Source organism: Setaria viridis, chromosome 8, assembly GCF_005286985.2.
Source record: "Setaria viridis chromosome 8, Setaria_viridis_v4.0, whole genome shotgun sequence".
Classification (NCBI taxonomy): domain Eukaryota; kingdom Viridiplantae; phylum Streptophyta; class Magnoliopsida; order Poales; family Poaceae; genus Setaria; species Setaria viridis.
The window spans coordinates 37776146-37800419 of record NC_048270.2 but is presented as its reverse complement, the minus strand read 5'-3'; the positions used below and the strand labels follow the sequence as shown (position 1 = coordinate 37800419).

Sequence of the window (24274 nt, the reverse complement as noted above, 5' to 3'; positions counted from 1 at the left end):
TTTGCCGAGTTTGTAGCATGCTATGAGGCCACGGGGCAGGCAAACTGGTTAAAGAAGTTTGTACCCGGGTTGAGAGTGGTAGACAACATTCAAATACCACTCAAGATGTACTATGATAATGAGCCAACAATATTCTATGATCACAACAATAAGTCAAGTGGTCCTGCCAAACACATTGACATTAAGTTTTATGTTGTGAAAGATAGAATCCAGGATCATACCATAAGTTTAGAGCATATAAGAACAAAGAAATGCTCGCGGATCCGCTTACAAAAGGCTTACCGCCCAATATGCTCAGAGAACACTTAGTCGGCATGGGTTTACGGGAAAGCTGTCACACTCTAAAATTTTCAAATTTTAGGATGTGAATAAAAAGAATAAATAAACAATAATTTTCTCAATTTTAAAATTTTCCCAATTTTTCTTTTTCTTTGCAAGAAATTTAGTATAGGGAAAAAATAATTATTTGATTTTCTAAATTAAATAATGTTGTTCGGTGTCTGTGCATTTATGACTGATGCATCTTGGTGTTACATAAGTGTAAAAGTTTCAAAAATGCGTTTAGACGTTGTCCAGGCCCTTCTGAGAATTTTCCATCTTTTTCGGGAATTTTTTCTCATTTACCTAGAGCTAAATCTAATTTTTGGAAGGCTCTAGATTCCTTTTCACGAGCTCCAAGTATTTTATTTGGATTCCTTGTGTTCTATTTCAACTCTGAGATTTATCTTGGGATTTTTCGAAGTTTCTAGATATTTTTCTTGCTTTAGAAAACGAGTCCGGCTATTTCCAGAATTGTTTTCACGCAGATAAATAAAATCAGAAATTCCAAAAATAAAAGTCATCCCGAAAATATCTTTTCCCAAACCCAGCCTATATACATATCACCGCGTTCATTCGACGTGAGGATTATCTAAAGACATTTTCGCGAGTTGACTCTCCGAGCTCCATCGACACCACCACGGAGTTCCTCTCTTCAAGCTCTACACCGTGATGTGGTGGATTGCGCGAGTCCGGTGTCGGCTCCGTCGTCTTCCTCAACTCCGACGAGCTTTTCTCGAACTCCGGCAAGCTTTTCCGCCACCATCGTTCATCCCCGGTCGAAGGTGAGCACATCAACGCGTTCATCTCGTCGCCCCTGTTCCGTTTTGCCGTTCAATCGCAAGACTTTGCCGTTCAATCGCAAGACTAGGGGACGTTATCGGCAGAATCTTTTTTTTCCCCTGTATTCGGTCCGTTCCTGTTCATCCACCCGGCCATGGCCTGGCCGTGCCCCTGAGAGCCGCCGCCGCCTAGGGCCTCGCCTCGCCTCCCGAGCCGCACGCGCCGCCTGCTCCTGCCCGCCGCCGCCGTTACCACCCGCGCCGCCGAGACGCCCTGCTGCGCGCCGTTTGCGCCGCTGCCGAGGCACCCCGGGACGCAGTACCGTGCGCCGCCGCCGTCCTTGCCTGGAAGCCGGCCGCACCGCCGCCTGCCGGCCCCGTTGCCGTGCGGTGCTCCTGCCTTGGCCGTTCCGCACGCGCCAGAAGCTAGCATCGGGCCGGCCACGCTCGCCTGCGTTTCCTCGGCCGTCGCTGCCGGTAGTTGTCTGGCCAAAGATGCCCCGTCCGCAAGGAAGGAGATAAGCCATTTTGCAAATGGATCTCCGAAAGAATCTGTAATTAGTAATCTTTTCCTTGTGTCTTTGCAACTTTGCAGAAAAACCCTCAATCTTTCGGGTTTCTTTCAATCTAAGCCGGGACTCACACTTTTCTAGATCTAACCCTGAGCTTTGTCCAAATCTCAAGCGCTATTACATGTGTCTTGCCAATCTTCCTTGCTAGCCCCTGACGTATATAGTTAATTATGACTAGGGCCCTGCAACCTTCTGTACCTCGTAGAATCCACGTTTTAACTCCGTTTTTATTCGTTCAAGTTGCGTTAGGTTCATAATAACGTAAATTACATGTTAGTGGTAATGTTTTCACGCATATTTTTAAAAATAAATTTTATATTAAAATTGATTAATGCCTAATAAACGCGTTCTTCTCTAAATAAAATCTGTTTAGTGATCTACACCGTTTTCATAATAAACATCAATTTGACTAATGCCTACTTCATATCATTTTCTAATTAAAAGTCAATTAGAGTTATACCTCGGTTTTTCATAAATTAAACTCAATTTGATTAATATTTATCCAATTCATTTTCTAAATAAAAGTTGCATAGGTTATATCTCGATTTTTCATAATTAAATGTTAATTTGGCTAATATGGATATAAATATGTTTTTAAATTATAATTTGGTTAGTTCAATCCAAATCATAAAGTTATGCGCTTAGATGTTCATATACTTTATTTTCAAATTAAATGTTTAATTTGTATAACTTGTACATAAATATTTATAAATAAAATTGGACTAAGATTTACACCGTCTTTTCTTATGAAAATATAAATATGACTTGATTAATTCTAACTAAGGATATTTCTCTGAAATATCTTTATATTATTTTTCTCAACTAAAATAAATGAAGCTTGTAGCTCTTGTCTTTTCTTTTATAATTCAAATCACTCGATAGCTCTATCTTTTCAACCATAGATCCGTTTCAGTGTTTCCTACGTTCACGTAATCCTAGAATTGCACCCTATTCTTTAGTACGCTCTTTTAAAGCTTTCTTTTGTTTGGTGTATTGTTCTTAGTTGTACTTGTTTGTTTGCTTGTATGTTTGTGCCGGTGATTGCTTCGAGTAGAAGGATCGCTGCACGGAAGATTTGAAGGTTAAGAGTTTCAAGAGAGCAGGAGCCGAAGAGCAGTGAGAGTAACTTTTCGTTGGAGAAAGGCAAGTGTCCCTAACCATCCTTCTATCTATGCTTATTTACAAGAATATCTTGCATTAATTGGAACATGGAGCGACCACCCAGGAAAACAGTGCTACCACAAGACTAAATGGCTCTGGTCTTGGCTGAATAATTAGAAACCCTAGTCTGGGGTAATCTTACCGAAAGGGCAAGAGGGGAGGCGTTGATGGGGTATAGCACTCGCTCTCTTGGGACGTGGGCTTTGCTAAGATACTGAACTCACTAGGGGACTGTTATGCTCTGCTTCGACCTGAAATCTTAGCGGGTTACCACTTACTAGTGAATCTTTGTAAAGGCCTCGTAGCGTCCCTATGCAACCACACCTCGGAAGTATGGTATTGTGCCTACTTTTACACAGCATGGTTGGGTCTAAAGTTCTTCTGAACTTTTACGCGACTTGTGGGTAAAGATGTACAACCTCTGCAGAGTGTAAAACTGTTATAACAGCCGTGCTCACGGTCAAGAGCGGCCTAGACCCTCACATGATTAATATACTTGAAGATGGAGTTAAATCACTATTCTGGTTATTTCTTGTGGCCTTGCTGAGTACCAACCATAAGTGTACTCACCCTTGCTTATCGCTGCTCAGAAGAAGAAGGTGTGTGAAGTTGTGAAGATGATGCTGAGTTCTAGGCGTATGCAACCCCCAGTCGTTTGCCTGTGAAGTTTGGAACCTCCGATTCCGTGTTTAAGCTGTGTATCTCTGATAATGTCGTAAGTCTTACTTGTATCTTTTATGTGATATTGTTGCTGTTATTCACTGATGATGTCACTATATGTATGAAACTTGATCCTAGCATACATATAGGTAGCACTTGGTTTTGTTTTAAAACCGGGTGTGACAAAAGCCTATGATACCTGGATACTAAGGGCCTAGAACAAGAATCTGTTTCAAAACAGAAAGGTGTGTTGTAGCTGTTGAATTTGATAGTACGTAACTAGCTATTATGATGAGACATGATCTACACACTGATCTGTGATGAAATGGCTGCCAAGTTAAGTTTAAGTCTAAGTCTAAATGAAAGGTGAGATCAAGAGGGAGAATGTTAGTTTGATCTCCCAACATATGAGTCCGAGCCTTATCTCGCGCCCTGATTGGGGGCGCACAACCAACTCATGGTTGGTGGGCCTCTGTCATGCAGTGCCAAATAAAAGGAAAGGTGCGGGCTGGGGGAACGCAATCCAAGGTTCACCATACCCACAAGACCCACCAACAAACCCTAGCCAATCTAGTGGAGGCACTATCAGCGGCGGGAAGCACCGCCAACACCTAACCGCGCCGCCTCCGCCTCTGTGTTAACGTCGCCATCACCAACACTGCCATGGTGTCCTCCTTGCCGATGAAGCCCAACAGTCGGTCATCCTCTCACTCTCCCCAATAGGAAGCCCCTGTTGTAGATCTATGGTCCAATGTTGTTTTAATCTAAGTGTTTTACCTGCTAGATTAGCACCTAGTGTTCCTGTTAATCCTATCAATATTCCCAAGTTCATTCCATCCATGCAGCCAAATACCATAAGGAATCATATATAATGGTAGATAACAAAAAAAGAAGGATTTATCAATTTTTTTTAGCGCATTTTGATCGCTATGATTAGCATCGACATTCCAAAAGTACTCTCTCCTATTAGTCTAGCTAGCAAGATATAGGCATCCGCTGTACACAATTGTTCCATCACGTACGTGTATGCGTGCTGCTGATTCGTTGATAGAAAATGGTAACATGGCCTTAGTGCTACAAACTGCTAGCTAACGAGCAGCGTGGTGCAAGTAGCACGCACGTTCGCAAGCGTGGCTGACGCAGCAAGCAGTGTGATGAGTCGCACATGCTTTCTATAACTCAAGCGCATTAGAAGGTATAAGATAAATTACACACGAATAAGGTCCTGTTTGTTTGGGATTATAATCCACCTAAATTATATAAGTTGGATTATGGGTCTTGGGTACTATAGTAAAATATCACTTTGGGACCACGTATAATCTGAAATAAGCTACCAAAGGCTAGCTTATTTCAGATTATATATTGTCCCCTAGTGATCCCATAATGATCTTTTATCCTCCTACCCTTGAATCATAATCCGGCTTATATAATCTAGGAGGGAAACAAACAAACCCTTAGAGTCGTTTGAATGCATTACAGTAAGATGAGCATGCATTTCATTCGATTGTAGTAGTTAATGCGATATTACATGCATACACACCAGCATACCAGCATGTATAACATTTTCTAATGAGCACCATTGACTGAGGGAGTTTATAATGAACTTGTCATCCAGTCCCTGTATATGAAAATTAGGAGAAATAGGGTTGCACATCAGATCAAACTTTTGGGAAGAGATAGAAGATAGAGAAATTGAAAAATTAACCCACAGTATTGTGGTGGAAGGTACAATGCAGGTAAATATATCGTGGTAAAAATAAATAATAGCAGTAAATTTCTCAAGATAGGTAATAATCTTTTCAAATAAAATTACATATAGAGGTGTGCACAATGATGACTAGTACTTGGTGACACCACAATTAAAGGGAAATTAAAATGGAACGCAAATGCCCGGATCTACGGCCGGGACTTGAATTACTTGAGACATTCATGCTGCAGTAATACGCATGGACCAATTATGGCTTGCATGGTGGTGGCGGCGGGCTGGCCGGCGTCACGGTGTTGAGGCTGCAGGTATTGACGCAGAGGGGCGTGCACAGCCCAGAGACCCTCACTTTGCACGTCGTGAAGAAGAAGTTGACATTGTTCAGGACAGCAGGGGCGATGCCAATGACGGAATTGCACGTGTTCGTACCGAAGCCATCGCAGAGACCACGGCAAGTCGCGCGGCAGTCGTCCTGGATGTCAGCCATCGCCCCCGGCGGACCCATGGAGAGCAGGACCAGCGCGATGCAGGCGGCAACAATGGCCATCTTGAGCATCGCGGCAGCCATGGTGATCAGGACTAGTTGTTGCAGCTATAGCTATAGGAAGAGATGGAGAGGAGAAGAAGTGCATGTTGGGATAGCAATGCAGATGCGCTATTTGTAGGCAGAAAACGTCAGAGTATAATACAGTTGTGCAAGTAGCATGCACGTTAACACGGTTGACCCGCCGACAAGATGTGTTACTAATTAATGGGCTCGCCTGATTCAGCAACCCCATATAAAAATTAGGATAAATAATTCAATCATCATATGAGGTTGATGTGAAGAAGTGGTTGATGTGATGATGGAAGGTGTCGTTGCTGTGCCCAAAGGTCACTGCAAGATCCTCATATGAGGCGTTGCGACTTAACGTGTATAGGAAGAAACCTAACTTCTCCTCCACCGTAATCCTTGTATCAACAACGAGTCCTTTCCTTCTAAGATAAGTCGCCAACTCTTTGAAGATGTGGGGTTCCATCCTAAATGTAACTTGACAGTTCTTGATATGTCCCTCAAGGAGTCGACGAACCTTAACCTCTCCTGTTTCTTCTGATGTATGACGTTTCTTCTTTACTCCTTCTCTAGCAGAACCCATCAGATATAAGGCAGGGAATAGAAACATCATCATGTCATCATCTTCTTCCTCCCTCCTCTTTCTAATACGATCTCTCAATGAGATATTCATTGCAGAACTAAAGCATATAAATTTATAGTCAGATAGAAGCTAAATAGATAAAATGGAAGGCTAAACAGGTTGTCATGGCAATTTTACTCATTGCAATAGAAAAAATTACTCATTGGAATAGACTTAAACATAGATAGAATTGTGTACCTATTGGAGTTGGTACCGGATCCCAAGAAGAAGGGGGTGGTTCACCTTCCCCAACTCTTAATGGTGCTGGTGGGATCTACAAGTAACAAGAAAAAATCAGAACAAGTAATATCAATAAATAGGAACTAGTATTTTAAGAGTAGCTGAAAAAGTCAGAACAAGTAATATCAATAAATAGGAACTAGTATTTTAAGAGTAGCCTTTCCGAGAAATGAAGAGCTAGTCATTCAATTCAATTCAAGAGTTATACAAGTACAGCTGCTACTGTCAATATGACAGTTATTCAAGAACCTAAAGCTTACTTTGCTTTCGTATAGACATGCGAGGCAGCAAGTAGAACTGCCGAGGGAGGGTGATGGGCGCGACACAGCAAGCGTATAGCAATGATTCCATGATTGGTTGTTACAGGAAAGATCATGCTGGGGATGAAAGTAAGTAGGCAGGAACTAATTATATTTCTCACTAGTGTATTACTCTCAAAAACTTAATTTTATATTTACTGATGTAAACCACATCTTAGGCTGTCTAACTACATGTATGACCTCGTGCCATAACTGAACATCTAAAGTTCATGTCTATATGTCCAACCATGATTTCACAATCCTATACTGACTCGTTGCGACCTGATATATGCCACATGCGCCTAGTCAGAACAAAGATACCTTAACAGAAACAGGTTATATCAGAACTTATTACGACTAGTTAGTTAACGCTGCTACTCATTGCCTTCTTTTCTTGGCCACATCAAGCAGAGAGCACGCCAGGCCATTGCTGCAGCTCTTGCAGGCTGTAGCAGCAGCACCAGGTAAATCAGAAATCAGGCACCAGGTAAAGCACATACGCATGCACACATTCAGATGATGAATTGCAGAACTGAAACCCACTCAGCTACTGCTACCTAAGGATCTTACAAATGACCGCCGCCACCAGACCAGGACCATCTAGAGATCGAGATATTACGAGGAAATTGATTCTAAGGATGAGAATAGCACTGCTACTTGGATCCACAACTTGCGAATAATTAAGCAGGAACACGTAATGGAAATGGATGCGTGCACGCCATGGACAAATTAATACATTGGAACTCAAATACTACTGGAACATGATGACTCCATGGAAGGTAGAACAGAGCCAAGCTGAAACACTGAATTCACCTGAATCGACCACACCAGCCGGTACAGGTTGGACTCCAAGATACAAATACTAGATGGACTACAGCACAGTGGATTCATTCTGCTGCTGCTGCTGCTCCCTTGCAACGGTACAGGTTGTGCCGCTGCATGGAATTCAAAAACCGGAGGTGGAGGACTTGGTTGGACTTGACTAGCTGTGACGATCCACGACTCAGCTAGTACGACTCCGAGACGGATTCGTTTTCTATTTAGCCGTGAGGATCTTACAAATGACCGCCGCCACCAGACCTGGAAGGCCCTCATCAGGTTCGGGCACTCCCGGCCTTGCCCGCTGAAATCACATTGAGGCCCTTCGGGTACCTCCGGAGCCAACCGAAATCTACCAGCATTGGTCTGAACCAGGTCTGAAAGGAGCTGAACCGTTTATCCCCAGTACAATGGAGATCCCCTTTGTGATGGAATCGACTAGTTCATCAGGTTCTGACTTAGGAAAAGAAGACACAAGACAACAAATCAGGCCACTATAGTCCACTGAGACATTTCAACGAACACCAGATCTGCATCTCGGCTCTCTGGCTCCTCCGCCAACTACAGTCCACGCACGAATCCACCAACAATGGAGTTAAGTAGAGGAAAAGGAACTACCATCACGGTGTCGCTCCACCCCAATCGGTTGCAACCGCCGCGGAGGCAACCAACCAGCCAAGGGAAAGCTGGTGATTCGCCTTTGAGTGCCTCTCATGCCTCTCACGCGAGATCAAGAAATGCAATCAGGCCATGGCAGCCAACTACAGGCGCGCACGACAGCACGACGGAGCCGGCGAGTAGGAGAGAAGAGAAGGTGACGGCTCACCGGCGAGAAGGCGGCAGTCATTGTCGCGGTGGTGGCCGTCGAAGATGTGCTACGCCGCCATGCCGTCACCTCGCGCCGCCACGCCGCCACCTCGTGCCGCCAGCGAAGCGTTCCTCTCCTCGCGTCGCGTGTGGCCAGGAAGCGATCCAACAGGGATGAGGTGCGGATTGATTCCGGGCCAAGGAGGGTAGGATTGAAATCGTTCCGGGCCAGGTTTGGTCCGGGCCAGGCCAACCGAACAACAATTTTTGTATTGGGCGTATTCATTCCGGGCCGTTCCAATCCGTCCGGATTGGGCTGCAATCCAGGCCATTCCGGCCAAACCGAACGGGCCCTTAATGGGCTCGCCTGATTCAGCAACCCCATATAAAAATTACGATAAATAATTCAATCAGGATCACCCTCTAAGCCTGGCGTAAAATTCAATCTGAATCAATGCAACATATCGATCTTTTTGGTTTTCGAACTAAAATAATAGCTCACGGCTAGTTCATATCCATATGATGTGCAGAAAATACAAGTGTAATATAGGGAAACAGTGCTGATGTTGGGAAACAAGTTTCTTGGAGGCTTGAACACAACGAGGTTAGAGCAGCCCTTGCGATTCAACTCCATGAAAATGAACGTAACATTACATCGGGGAAGGGTTCTCCGATGTAACGTTACTTCAGAGTATAATACAGTTGTGCAAGTAGCGCCCAGCAAGTATAATACAGCTAGCTAACGAACAGCGTTGCGCAAGTAGCATCGTTTCAAGCGTGGCTGACGCAGCAATCAGTGTGAGTCGCACATGCATTCTTTCTACAAACAGCGAATAATGGCTATGCCAGTCAAGGTTAGTGCTGTTGAGATCGATTTGTATATCCCCCAAATAGTCGTGCTTAGAAGATTTTACTTTTGACACCTTTCACTCTTCCGACTAGGGAAGCCCGTCCGGCTTGATCAGCGAAACCTCTCTTGCTTATCTAGTGAAGTCTCCTGTTTTGCGAGAGTGAAACCTACCACATGACCTGATGAATTGAGAGCCTCTGCCTTTTCACGAAAGGGCCACAGCACCTTCGATCTTTGCCCATCTGAATGTTGGCCACTAAGGTTTTACACTCTTGACATTGAAAGACAAAGAACTCAACCCATCTGAATCAGCAGGGGAAAGCTCCTACCTATTATTTTATAATTTTTTTTATTCCAAACCTGTCTAGTACACTCCAACGGGGTGTCGAATCTGAGACTACTAGGTGCTACTCAGGTGCTCTAACCACTAGGCTAGAAGCCCTTTCCCGATCCAATATCCGAGTTACCAGAGAGGCTACGAAAGGAGGTGTGGGGGTAAGATGGAGAACAAGAGTAGATGACATGAGTCTAGAAGTGTAAGGAAGAATCTATTTAAATATATTATGATATAAATAATATATGGTAGGTAACTTTTGAAATATAATTATATATTTTCTCCGTCCATGAATATAAGGTTTATGGCTTCTGAATTTTGTCCCTAAGTATAAGAACACCCGATATCCAATAAAGAGCTGCCTGGATGTTGCTTCAATGAGGGGCATATGAAAGTCCCCCCCCCCCCCCCCCCCCCCCCCGCCCCCCTCCTTCTCTTAATTTTATATATTTTCTCCGTTCATGAATATAAGGGTTTATGGCTTCTGAATTTTGTCCCGAAATATAAGAACCACACAATATTCAATAAAGAGCTGGCTGGATGTTGCTTGAGTGAGGGGCATATGAAAGTCTTCCCCCGGCTTAATTTTATTCTATAATACTCAAAGTCCATATATCTATGGGTAGAAGGCCGTGAGTGTTGACATTTTTTAAGCCAACTAGGAAAAGATAGCAACCCATATTGCCTCTTCAATTAAGGATCACCATGGCATCCCTATTTACCGGACCATCAACTTTACACTTTACGACAAGTAAACCTTCAACGACCACATTCTATAGAGTTATTCGGGAGCACCGTGATCCTTAGAACACCTTGATGATGATGATGTAATGGCCTCCCCTTGCATCGCCGCCATTCAATAGCGAAGTATCGGTATTTTAAACCCGGTAACCTACTGAGAGGTATCCTAAATTAGTAGATTGGTTGGTGAGGGATCTTTAGACCTGGAGCTTGATGGTAAAAGCGAGGACACAAGACACATATATATTTATATAGGTTCAGACCGCTAGAGTAGCATAATACCTTCAACCTATTTGGGGTGTTGTATATTACACCCTGCACATGGGTGTTGTTTGGTTTGTTGTATGGTCTGCCGATCTAGGTATACTCTAGGGGCTGGGATTACGAGCCGGTTACAATGCAGGAGTTCTATTAGGATGACACGGTATGAGTCCTAGTATGATTACAAGAGAATCCTAGTAGGAGTCTAGCTTCTTCCTTCCTTACCGGTACTGGGGATCCATCCCCGACACGAAGCTTCTTCTCTCCCTCTCCACACACGTTCATGTAACTTCTTGACACCTTTCACTCTTCGGACAAGCGAAGCCCATCCGGCTTGATCGGCGAAACCTCTCTTACTTATCTAGTGAAGTCTCCTCTGCTTTGGGAGAATGAAATAAACCTACCATATCACCTGATGAATTGAAAGCCTCTATCTTTTCTCCAAAGGGCCACAGTTAGGTGTGATAAACGGCCTTCTAATTTAGTCTAACAAATTTAAGGATCGAGCTCAATAAGAATCGGGTCATAATATTATATGATTTTGAACTAAAAATAAATAGGGCTAAGTTGAATTGTGAAGGAGGCATGAAGGCCATGATCCATTACTACCCCTGGCCACAGCACCTTCGATCTTTGTACAAGGTCTTAGACTCTAGACACTGAAAGACAAAGAACTTAACACTTTGGCAGGGATGGGGTTAGACGGAGATCGGTTCCCCAACAGGGAGTATAGAGTACAGCACACACAGATGAGTAACTAGAAAACAACCACAACAATAAGGGGGCAATTTATACTCCCATTAAACACCGGATCAGATACATATTCTGAGGCTTAGCTCATGATGACAACGCATTACTGGCACGCTTCATCTGGCCGGCAGTTGGCACACATACCCGGAGCTATAGGACACTTTATTACATAGATATTATGTAGTAGTAATATTTAAGAAGTAACACGCAGGCAGCATCATGGCTTGCATGGTGGTGGCGCGGCGGTGCTGGCCGGCGCCGGTGTCGGGGCGCCAGGCGACAGGGTGTTGAGGCTGCATACGTTGATACAGACGGGATCACAAATTGCAGAGACCCGCACTTTGCACGTCGGGAAGATATCCACAGGAAGCTGGATATGGATGAGATCGATGACGGCATTGCACACATTCGTAGCTAAGCCTTGGCAGATTGGAACACAAGTTGGGCGGCAGTCGTCCTGGATGTCAGCCATCGCCGGCGAACCCATGGACAACAGGACCAGCGCGATGCAGGTGGCGACAGGAACCACCTTCTGAAGCACGGCGCCATTAGCAGAAGCCATTGTTCAACAGGACTCGATGTAGCGTGGGTACCTAGAGGAAGAGGGGAGAAGTATCAGCTAAGTACGTGATGGCCTTGTTGGGATAACACATGCTGCGCTATTTGTAGCCAACGATCGATCGAGTTTGTCCAATGTCAGACCAGAGTATGCACAAGATGGTGCAAGTAGACATCTGTGGCTGATACGCCAACAAATTAATGTGCATAGAGCTAATTGGATACATAGAATGACTACTTGCATTGGGTGCTAATAATTTCCAATGAGTACCGTCGTACCGTTGACAAAAGGGAGTTGGCAATTTGCGCAAGTGCTCTAAATCAGTATGACTTATCTTTGCTCTCTCTTGTTCATATTCTAATACTATACTCTTATATAAATACTTCTCTAAATCTTGTCCTTATATAATTTAGTCACTGATTACTTTATATACATTTCTTTCCTGATACATAGTTTTTCCACTTGCGTGTTTGATGCGTGTTTAGTTGAAACCTTAACTTTAACTATGTGTTTGATCTACATACATGTAAATGTGTTCTGCATGGTGACACACATCGACGTGGATACCTTGCGTTAGTTTTTTTTGTTAGCGGTTGAAATATTTTCTTAAAACATTGGAAATTTGTAACGTTGCCTAGTTAGCTCGGCAGCCAAACAGCAAAGGAAATAATTCTTGGTAGTCAGCCAAAGTAGATTGTTTCTCCTAGGCTGTCTATACTTGGCAGTTGGCTGTCTAGGACAATTAGTGTGATGGTTTACCTATATTCCTTGGCGCGGCCAAAGCCGCCAAGGTAACCCGGATTCAAGTAGAATAATGAGGCATACGGCTGGAGGACAAGAGCTACCATGTGAGTTCCCATGGTTTTTCTTAATTTGCCTTCAATATGGATAGACGTGGGCAAAACCCAAGAACTCCATGATGAGCTTTGTAGGATTTCTTGATGTCATGCCGTGTGTTATCATAGACCTAAATCATGCTATTTTAATTTGCATAATCATAATTCGGTCCCCTGGGATAAACGGTGAGATGTTTTCTTTTCTTGATCATTGTTATAATTTCTTAAGATAGATACATCTGCAAGCAGTTGATCAGGGGCGGAGCTCAGTACTAGACAAAGTCGGCCATGGCCCCCTCCAAGTTAGAAAAAAAATCTTTTAGGAGCACATAATTCTACCACTTCTTACGTGGAGACATCATGATTATGCAGTAGCAATATTATTATGAAGTAACACGCATGAATCATCAATCTTGCGTCTAAGGTGGTGCCGGGGGGCCCCATGGACAACAGGATCAGCACGACGATGGCAGCAACATTAAGAGAGAGGCTGCCGAGTATGAGCTGATGTCAAACGTCGTCCACAATTGTGCTACGCAACAGATCTGTGGTTGATACGATAATAAATGTACATAAAGCTAACTACCACATATTTTTCACAATACTCCTCCCATTCCAAATTGTAGGTTATTTTAACTTTTCTATGTTCACGATTTTTATTATGCATCTAGATATACGTTATATCTAAATATACGTTATATCTAGATGCATTTATAAAAAAACTATATATCTAGAAATGCCATACTGAACTAAAATTTGAAGCACTTGGTACTAACACTTGGGGAGCTAGTTTCTGACAGGCTCCTGTATTGTTGACTTAATGGAGTCGGAGTTAACACTTAGCGCCCATAGTCAATCTTGGCATATGAAATTAGGGGGCGGCAATGGGATTTTCTGCCACCCGAATCAGGACCGGCCGTGATCTTAAATATGCGATAGATATTTTCATCAGTTAAATATACAAATAATAAATGTTCTACTAATAAGTAATAAAGCCTTGTGTGAAGAAAACACCTGTGATAATAGAGAAATTTGAAGAATTTCATCATACTTTATACATGCTTCATCTCAAGCATGTATCTAAAATAAGGAAACAACTAGGTAAAATTACACCCCACTAAAGAACAACATGCATGTTTATAACACCTACGCGCGACGGCCAGATGGGCCTCGGCTGGGCCTGAAGCAGGCCGGCTGGGCAGGCCGGAGAGGGTCGGGCCTCAAGGGCTCGGCCCATAGGGTTAGGATTTCTTCTTTTCTCCAGAAATATTTTCCTGTGTACAAATAAATCTAGATAAAATCTAGATAAATCAATTAAGTCAAAAAAATACTTTGAAAATCCCAAAAATTCCAGGAAAAATCCTGCAGGTAGATTGGGATATGAGAAACCCAAATAAAATATTTGAAGCTCGTGAAAAGAATTCTAGAACCATCCAAAAATTGGAGTTAGCTCTAGAAAAAAGGAGAATAAATTCCAGTAAAAGCTGAAAAATTCTCAGAAGGGTCTAGACATCGTCTAAACGTAATTTTAAAACTTTTGCACTCAAGAAACACCAAGATGCATTGGCATGAATGCACAACACATAGAACAACATTATTTAATTTAGAAAAGCAAACAATTATTTTTCCTATACTAAATTTCCTGTAAAGAAGAAAAAAAATAAATGTTGGGAAAATTTTTAAAATTATGAGAAAATTATTGTTTAATTATCTATTTTAATCATATCCTGAAATTCAAAAATTTAAGGGTGGGACATCCATGGGCAGCGGCAGCTCAAGGATGATGGCCTTGAAGAGAGCCACGTTGGAGAGGAGGAAGAAGCCTAGCTGTGACGGGTCTGGCTCGGGGTGCGTGGATGAAGCCTTGGCGCCGATGACGGAGATAGACACCCAACAGTGGCGGCTGGAGCTGAACCTGTCAAAGACAATGGAGCAGCGGGGCTCATCCTTGAACGACTCCCGCTTGATCCCCGCCGCCGCCCTGCGATGAAAAGGACCCCGGCGACAATGAGGAGGAGGAGGAACACCATGCTGGCCATGTGTCAGAATGGTGGTGCTTGCTATCCTCGATCATTGATATAGAATGTTAACTTACATTGAAAATTATAGGGGGTGGTATAGCTTATTTCGTACCCGAGCCCCGTCCCCCTCCCCGCACCGTCCCACGTGAGCGAACCCCGCAGACCGTCGTCCTTTTTTTTTTGACGGGCGACAAACCTGCAGACCGACCGGCCATCCACCGCGCACGCCATCTATTGGAACCGCACAGCAGCAGTTTTGATGACGGTGGACTCCTCTCCATCATCTTGTAGAGGGCGCACATCTCTGTCGAGTGCCTTCACCCAGGCGTGCGCCTCCACGCGGTCAAGTCCGGCCGCTACGAGAGCCGTGTCGACGAGGAGGGCAGCACCACCACGGTGGACGTCAGTGAGCTCTACGCCGACGAGGAGCGGCGCTTCCTCCTATTCCTCGACGTGCCTAGAGCCGGTGCCACCGTAGATGCCACGGAATTAGCGAAGACAACAAGAGCTGGTTTCCAGACGCAGACCAGGAGGACAGCTCGCCAAGATGGAAGAAGTGCAGGGCATATTTGTTTTAGCTAATTCGCTTTAGCTAACACCAAGTGAAATAAAATATAACTCTATGTGTTTTTTCCACGTATAATTTGAATACATCTTAGCTAACGCATCTTGGCACTGGTCTTAAAAACAAGTACTTTATAATTTGAATACAAATATTTCGTGACAGACATGGTATTAAATACAAACCTATTGCTATTTGAATAAAATGATTTTGTGATTGCCAGCTTATATTGAAATTATTGTGACATGACATGTTCAACATATAAGAACCTCCACTGAGAAATTTTGAGCATTCAACAGTTGAAGATCGCAAAATTGAAGTGCCCACGAGCATTGTACTGGGAAGGACTCCAGGAGGGTGCTCCACAGTCCACACGCCGCACAGGAGGATGGCATAGGACCTGGTAGCGAAGCCTCGATAGGTCGACATATTACCCAAGATGGATGTAGATAAAGATAAGGACGAGCTGTTCTTAGCTTGCTGGCATGCTTGTGTCAAGACGTCTGATCATGCTGCGTCTGCGTCTGCTACTGACAAGCCAGCGGAGAAGGTCCAAGCTGGGCCTCGCCGTTCCCTACGGCCCATCATCCCTAATGTCCGAATCTCGGGCTCAGAGTGGTAAAGGCCCATGTAAGTGCTCGCGTGTGAGTTGCGTGCGTGATGCGCTCAGCTGAAGATAAACAGCAGCGCGGCGCCGATGTGCGCATGTATGCAAGAACAAGAACAAAACTCATCTAAACCTTCGTCGTTCCTCCCTATCCTTCTTCTTCCTCGCTGCCGATTCCCTCCCCACTACTCGGCTGCTAACATCCTGGTATCAGAGTCCCAATCCTGGATCCCCTCCCTCCCCACCACCACTTCACGCGACTGCAGAAACGCGCAGGAGCGATGGATCCCAACACCAAAATTCTCCTCGACGAAATCCACAAGTGCTTCTCCGACGAACTCCACAAGCGTTTTGCGGAGAGCGACCTCAAGTGGGAGCAACGCTTCCTGGAAGCGGAGCGCCTCCATGGTGACCGCATCGTCAAGCTCGAGGCCGCGTCCAAGGTTTCCGAAGAATGGCGCCCCCAGGTCGACGCCGCCATCGATGACGTCAAGCTTGAACTCGGCAAGCTGACTCGCCATTGGGACTGTTCCGTACGCGACTCTGCGTCCACGGAACCCGGCCTCTTCCCAAGCCTCAGTCGGCGTCCGAGCGCCCATCTGCTTCGGATCTCACCACCGACAGCCCTCATGGGCACCGCGTCGATCAAATACACCGGGATGACGGGTATGGGTCAGTATTCACCCATACCTCAATCCCGGTCAAGGGTGTGTCTCCCATCCCCAACCCTACTTTTCCTCGTTCGCATTCGCGCCCTTATGGAAATCATCAGGACGATTTCTATCAGGATAGTGTGCATCTTCGCAATTTACCCAAACTACAGTCTCCTGTTTTTGAGGATGACAATCCTAATTTGTGGCTATCTAGATAAGAGGGCTACTTTGAGATGTACCGCGTCGATCCTAAAATTTGGGTTAAGGTTGCTGTCATGCAATTTGAGGTATCTAGTGCCGCCTCTCGTTGGGCTTTATCAGTGGACAGACAGTTAAAACAGTTCCCTGGACTGAATTCAGTGTTATGTTAATTGATAGATTTGGGCGAGACCAACAAGAGCTCCTAATCCGACAATTGTTTCACATCAAGCAAACTGGCACCGTTGCTGAATATGTTGCCAAGTTTACTGAATTAATAGATCAGCTCATAGCTTATGGCCACTTTATTGATCAACTATATTACATCACTCATTTTATTGATGGCTTACATGATGATATTCGCTCCACTGTTCTAGTTCAGCGTCCTTCCACTCTCGATACTGCTTGCACTCTTGCTTTGCTGCAGGAAGAAGTGGCGGATCCTTACAAACGACGGGATTGGCGTCGTCTCGAACCGGGATTTCCTCCAAGACCTCCGCCAAGGGGACCATTACCTCTGCCAACCCCTCCCCGTCTTGACAAGGCTGTGATGTCTCCTTCCAATACTGTTGCAGCCTCTCATCCTACAGATTTCAACAAGTCTTAGTTGGACAAGTTTGCTTCCCTTCGAGCTTATCGGCGGGCTCGAGGACTGTGTGACAAATGTGCCGAAAAATGGCACCATGGCCACAAGTGTTCAGCTACTGTACAGCTCAACGCCATTCAAAAGTCACCCAGGGACCTGACAGTGTCAATTATGCTGGTTCTGATCATCATTTTTAGGAACAACTCTTTCTAGCACTCTCCAAAGATACATCAGCTGGTACCGAGGGCCCTCGCACCATGCAATTGGAAGGATCAATCCAGAATATACCTCTGAAAATTTTAGTTGACTCAGGCAGCTCCCATACTTTCCTCAGTCACCACATTACTCACAAACTGGATGGGTGGTTCCCTTGTCTGACTCTGTTCGGGTTCAGGTTGCTAATGGTGCTGTCTTACAATGTGTGGCCCATATCCCAAATGGGACATGGTTTATTCAGGAGTTCAGTTTTGTTTCTGACATCAAGATTATTCCCTTGGACCACTATGATCTTATATTAGGAATGGATTGGCTTGAGAAGTTCAGCCCAATGAAAGTGCACTAGAAACTCAAATGGATGTCCATACCTTACCATGGGTCTTCAGCAGTTCTGCATGGTCTCTCTTCTGATCCAGATACCCTCATGGTTCAAGTTTGTCCCATTGATTCTTCTCACCAACCAGATCCCAATGGGCAAGACCTCCCCCCACAAATTGCTGCCCTCCTTTCAGAGTTTGCTGCAGTCTTTGCCCCTATAGATGGCTTGCCACCGCCTAGACTATTTGATCATTTCATCCCTCTGGTGCCTGGAGCAAAACCTGTTTTTATTCGGCCATACCGCTATCCACCAGCCCTTAAAGATGAAATTGAAAAGCAAATTCAAGAGATGCTCGACAAGGGAATTATTAGACCCATTACTAGCCCCTTTTCTTCCCCACTGTTGCTAGTCAAGAAAAAGGATGGTTCCTGGCGACCATGTGTCGACACTCACAATTCGTGGTCAATTTCCCATTCCTATTTTTGATGAACTTGTTGATGAGCTGTCTGGAGCAAGTTGGTTTTCTTCCCTGGACCTTAATTCTAGCTTTCACCAAATCCGAATGAAATCTGGAGAGGAATTCAAAACAGCCTTCCAAACTCACTTTGGTCATTTTGAATTCATGGTGATGTCATTTGGATTATGTGGGGCTCCTGCTTCTTTCCAAGGCGCTATGAACTCGACTCTCAAGCCATTGCTCAGGAAATGTGTTCTGGTCTTCTTCGATGACATCTTAGTATACAGCAAAACCTTCGAAGAGCATCTTGCCCACCTCAGAGCTGTACTCCAATTGCTGGCTGCTGACCAATGGCAAGTTAAACTATCCAAGTGTTCTTTTGGCCAGAGACAGATCACCTCCATTACAAATTGGCCACAACCAACTAATGCCAAAGAATTGAGGAGCTTCTTGGGTCTTGCAGGTTACTGCAGGAAGTTCGTCAGACATTACTCATATCCTCCATCAGGCACGAGTACTTACATCTAAGATGCAGCAGCACATGTGCACCCAAATAAATCTGAAAAAGAAAAGCATATAAAATAATCAAAAACTCCATTGAGGATTAGTCAGACTTGTGATACTGAACAAGTAGATTATTTTAAAGCATAATGCTTAGCAGAAAGATATATGTACGACTGCATATAAGACATCTAAGCTGGTCCTTTTGACATAACGAAATTAGAAAAGTTTCAGATATCAGAAAGGTTTATGAATCACTGTGACATATAGTGAAAACTAGCTAACCTAAACTAAAAATGGAGCAGACATGCATTTCCACATACGAATCTTACAGCTGAAAATGGAGTAAGTAAAAAAATCAATCCTACTTTATATTATCCATTGTCCATTTTGCACTTCAACTGGTCGGAAACACAACACAGAGCATCAAGAACACCAGATCAAAAAATGCATACTGTCCTTCCTGGAAAGCAAACATTAGTCCTTCTAGTTCAAAATAAAGCTTTGTGTGCTTCTATTAGCATATTTTCTGATTAGCACCTCAAATTAAAAATTAGAGAAAAATGATCGATCGTCTCTAAAAATGACAGGAGCGTGGATGCGCATTACCAAGTGGCAAAATTTCACTGAATGATACTGGCATCGATCTGAATGGAGAATTCTACATTTTAGGGGTACATATGGTCCCGTTCCAAATCTAACACTCAATCTCAAATCAGTTGCAAATCTAATGGCGTATTATAATAAGCTTAATCTTGTGTAGTGAGCTCATAGTTCGCAACCATGTGAAAAAACGGTTCAGTTCAATGCGGTGGCTTACATTATGCCTGTGCGGTTGGGTCGCCCATCACGATAACCTGCTGCAACCATGCTGACCACTGGTTGCTGCCATGACCTTCACGTCATATGTCAGCAACTTGACCAAGCTCCTGCAGTCCAGCTGTAACTGAAAATGCAAATAAAACATGGTCATTTTAAATCTGCCAATATGATCATACAAAACTATAACACTTATGCATCCGAACTTTCTAGGTAAGAGTAGATTATGAACGAGCAAATGTGACAAAGATGAGCTTCCTAAAGTACACATCTCTCAGCATATATGATCTGCACATTGAATCTTTGAACAATTATACATTGTCAGACTAATAGCATGCTCAAATTGTGGGACTGAGATGCATCAGGCTCCAATTTACTGAGGACGACAAAAAAAAAACTGAGTGCAACTATATATATCAAAGATACAAGTTAGTAATTAATTCATTGATAAATCGGCAAAGAGATACATGCTATTCGCCAAATAAATGTATCTTTCCGTCAAACACAACTTAATGACCAAAGCATGCCAACCATCTCTCAATCAACAAATCAAGCAAACCAGCCGCTTGACAGCACGATTGAAAATAAAACTTGTAAAATGAAAGAACAAGATGGACTTAGACTCTTTTATACCTGAAATTCCACATGCGCGTCTATTGATGCCACCACAGAATCTTGGTGCCGACTGCCGAACCTGGAGAGGAATGGGTGGGTGAGATCGATGGATAAGATGCTGATCTCGAGATGAGCATCTGCGGGGAGATTGTCGAGCAGATACTCGACCAGCAAGGTGTTTGAGACGGACAGCGGGAGGAGGAAGGCTTGGAGGAGTGATCTGCTGACGCGCGCGAGCTCAGCCACAGGCAGGAAACATACGACGGCTGGCCACGGATAAAGAAGGCGACTCCATTGGAGGGTGCGGAGGAGATCAAATCAGGATCATCTCTTGCTGGGAATCAGCGAACTCAGAATTCAAATGGAGGCGGGGCTCACCGATGGCGAAGACCAACGAAATCTGCAGCAGCTTTGTTCTTCAGGCAACGGAGTCCTTCCAATGCTGGATTGAAGATGACGATGTGCGGATGAACTGAGAACAACTTGCAAGCTAGCGGCGTTGGGGTGCTGGAATCGGGTGGCCAAGGGCATGAGTGGCACCTTGCGCCGGCAGCGATGAGTCGCGGCCGGGGTCGGCACATCGCTGCCGCGGTTGGCAGAGCGAGGGCGGCGACTATGGAACCGGCAATGCCAGGAACTGAACGGACCGAGGAGACACGATCTAGATTAGTTCGGAAACGTGGGATCGACTAAGAAAAAACGAGCCAAAAAAACCGAAAGAAAAAACCAGCGGAACGCGGTGCGAGCAGCTCGGTGGGAGAGGGCTACCCAGGACACCATATAGTATTACTATATATATATATATATATATATATATTTGTGTATGCAGCATGTACAATGATGTCGTCGGATACATCACGTATTAAAAATGTTTAGTGACAACCTGATAATGCCGGCAATAATAATCCTTATCGGTGTCGCCATGCGTGCCATCATCTACGGTAGAGAAACGGTGGTTCGTCTTTACCTGTGATGCTTGTGGAACTAGTAAAGAAATGGCACACACATCGGCAGAGTTTACAGTCGCATCTGAGCTTGAGCTAGGAGCTGGCGCGCTGCTAGGGGTGGGGGGGAGGAGACAAATCCTTCTATTATTAAGTACGGCTGGTACCATTTCGATGTGTTTCGATTCGAAAAAAGTGACAGAGAAGGTAGGGAATGAGAGATAAGTGAGAGAAGGGAAGGGGATGAGGGGAGAGATAAGTGAGAGAGAGAAGAGAGGGCGTGCCACCCACAACTAATGCAACCTTTTCAATTTACATGGGCGTGGGGTGGCTTAAATTTTAGCATTGATATTTTGAAAAAGAAAGTTTTTTTAGGGGGGGCTGGAAATTAATTTTTTAGGGTGAGCGGGTTGCTGCAGTGCATCTAAAAACAGGTATAGGTGGATGAAGTTTTCATCCACTCCTGAAGAAGAACTAGGAGCTCCCTACAAATCATTTTTATAGCAGTGGAGCAACCCACCATCCATGCTCTCCCTCTTGTTCAGGTCTAGGTGCCTAGCAGCTGCACCTCGTCCAGGGAGCACGGAGCCTACCTGGACTATAGGAGTGAGCCCAGCTCACCACCCAACACGCCATTCTGCACCACACGCCAAATCATTATCCTGCCCTATAGGTCCATCTGATGGGGGTGAATTAAGCAGCGTAAAATCCCCAAAATGATTCATCTAAACTGGAGAAGTGAGGGGAGAGGGACGCTAGTGCTTGTACCCTAATGGTGTGTTGTGCGTCTGGTCTCAAGGAAGCTCGAATGGAGAACAAGAAAAGGCTACGAATCCTCTTGGTAGAACCAATCTAAAGGTGACCAAGTATGGAGTGAACGATTGAATGACTGACAAATAGCATTGGCTGGGGAGTTAGAGGAAGTCCTAGATGTAGGTGCTTTTAAACAAATAGGTCAGCCCACTAAGTCCAACAAAGCGATGCAATTGAGCTTATTATTTAGCCCATGAATAAAGACATAAAAAAATGTGGCCACAAGAAAAATATTCTGAGAAAATATTTCATTTAAATAAATTGTTTCATAATAAAAAATGTTCCAAGCAATTTTTTCATGGAAGGAATAAAAATGTTCCACCAAGAATATAAACTTTTCTGAGAACAAATATTTTTAAAGGAAAAAATTGTGATCAAGAAAGAAATATTCCGGAGAGAATAAAAAGTAAATTTAGAATAAAAATTTCAAGTAAACAGAAAACTTTCCAAAGCTTCATTTCTACATTTATTTTTTAAAAAATATATATGTGTGCGATATAGTTTTGTTGAATTAACCATAAATAATGTACTAGTGCAAACAGTTTTAAAAATGAATACGTGGTTTGGAAGAAAATTGTTTCAGAAGATTTGTATTCCAACCCAACTTACCAACAACATGGTGACATATATATGCACTGAATCTTCTTCTCTTCCTCTCCACACACGTTCGTGTGACTTCTTGACACCTTTCACTCTTCTAACAAGCGAAGCCCATCCAGCTTGATCGGTGAAACCTCTCTTGCTTATCTAGTGAAGTCTCCTCTGCTTTGGGAAAGTGAAACATACCATATCACCTAATGAATTGAAAGCCTCAGCCTTTTCTCCAAAGGGCCACAGAACCTTCGACCTTTGTATGAGGGGGCAATTTATACACCCATTAAACACCGGATCAGATACATATTCCGAGGCTTAGCTCATGAACACCGATGACAACGCATTACAGCCATGCTTCATCTGGCCGGCAGTTGGCACACATATCCGGAGCTATAGGAGATTTTATTACATAGATATTATGTAGTAATATTTAAGAAGTTAACACGCAGGCAGCATCAGGGCTTGCATGGTGGTGGCGCGGCGGTGCTGGCCGGCGCCGGTGTCGGGGCGCCCGGCGACAGGGTGTTGAGGCTGCATACGTTGACGCAGACGGGAGTGCACAGCCCAGAGACCCTCACTTTGCACGTCGTGAAGAAGAAGTTGAGATTATTCAGGATAGTAGGGGCGATGCCAATGACGGCATTGCACACGTCCGAACTGAAGCCATCACAGAGAGGACGGCAAGTTGCGCGGCAGTCGTCCTGGATGTCAGCCATCGCCGGCGAACCCATGGACAACAGGACCAGCGCGATGCAGGTGGCGACAGGAACCACCTTCTGAAGCACGGCGCCATTAGCAGGAGCCATTGATCAACAGGACTCGATGTAGCTTGGGTACCTAGAGGAACAGGGGAGAAGTATCAGCTAAGTGATGGCCTTGTTGGGACAACACATGCTGCGCTATTTGTAGGCAACGATCGATCGAGTTTGCCCAATGTCAGACCAGACAGAGTATACACAAGTTGTGCAAGTAGACATCTGTGGCTGATACGCCAACAAATTAATGTTCATAGAGCTAATTGGATACATAGAATGACTACTTGCATTGGGTGCTAATAATTTCCAATGAGTACCGTCGTACCGTTGACAGAAGGGAGTTGACAATTTGCGCAAGTGCTCTAAATCAGTATGACTTATCTTTGCTCTCTCTTGTTCATATTCTAATACTATACTCTGATATAAATACTTCTCTAAATCTGGTCCTTATATAATTTAGTCACCGATTACTTTATAACATTTCTTTCTTGATTCATAGTTTTTCCATTTGCATATCATCTCTATGCGTTTGATGTGTTTAGTTGAAACCTTAACTTTTAACTATGTGTTTGATCTACATACATGTAAATGTGTTCTACATGGTGACACACATCGATGTGGATACCTTGAGTTAGTTTTTTTTTGTTAGCGGTTGAAATATTTTCTTAACACATTGGAAATTTGTAACGTTGCCTAGTTAGCTCGGCAGGCAAACAGCAAAGGAAATAATTCTTGGTAGTCAGCC

General features: G+C 44.1%; 2 long non-coding RNA genes across 2 annotated transcripts; one reads left to right on the top strand and one right to left on the bottom strand.

Moving 5' to 3' along the window:
- Positions 1 to 913: 913 nt before the first annotated feature.
- LOC140220157 (uncharacterized) lies at positions 914 to 3788 on the top strand. Its single transcript, XR_011896271.1, has 3 exons — positions 914 to 1103; positions 2727 to 2815; positions 3424 to 3788. It is a non-coding gene; the product is annotated as an uncharacterized lncRNA (long non-coding RNA).
- A 13412-nt stretch (positions 3789 to 17200) lies between these two features.
- LOC117866203 (uncharacterized) lies at positions 17201 to 23682 on the bottom strand. The gene is made up of 3 exons (XR_011899082.1): positions 20442 to 23682; positions 19810 to 19935; positions 17201 to 19047 (listed from the first exon to the last, which is right to left on the bottom strand). It is a non-coding gene; the product is annotated as an uncharacterized lncRNA (long non-coding RNA).
- Between the last annotated feature and the right edge of the window lie 592 nt (positions 23683 to 24274).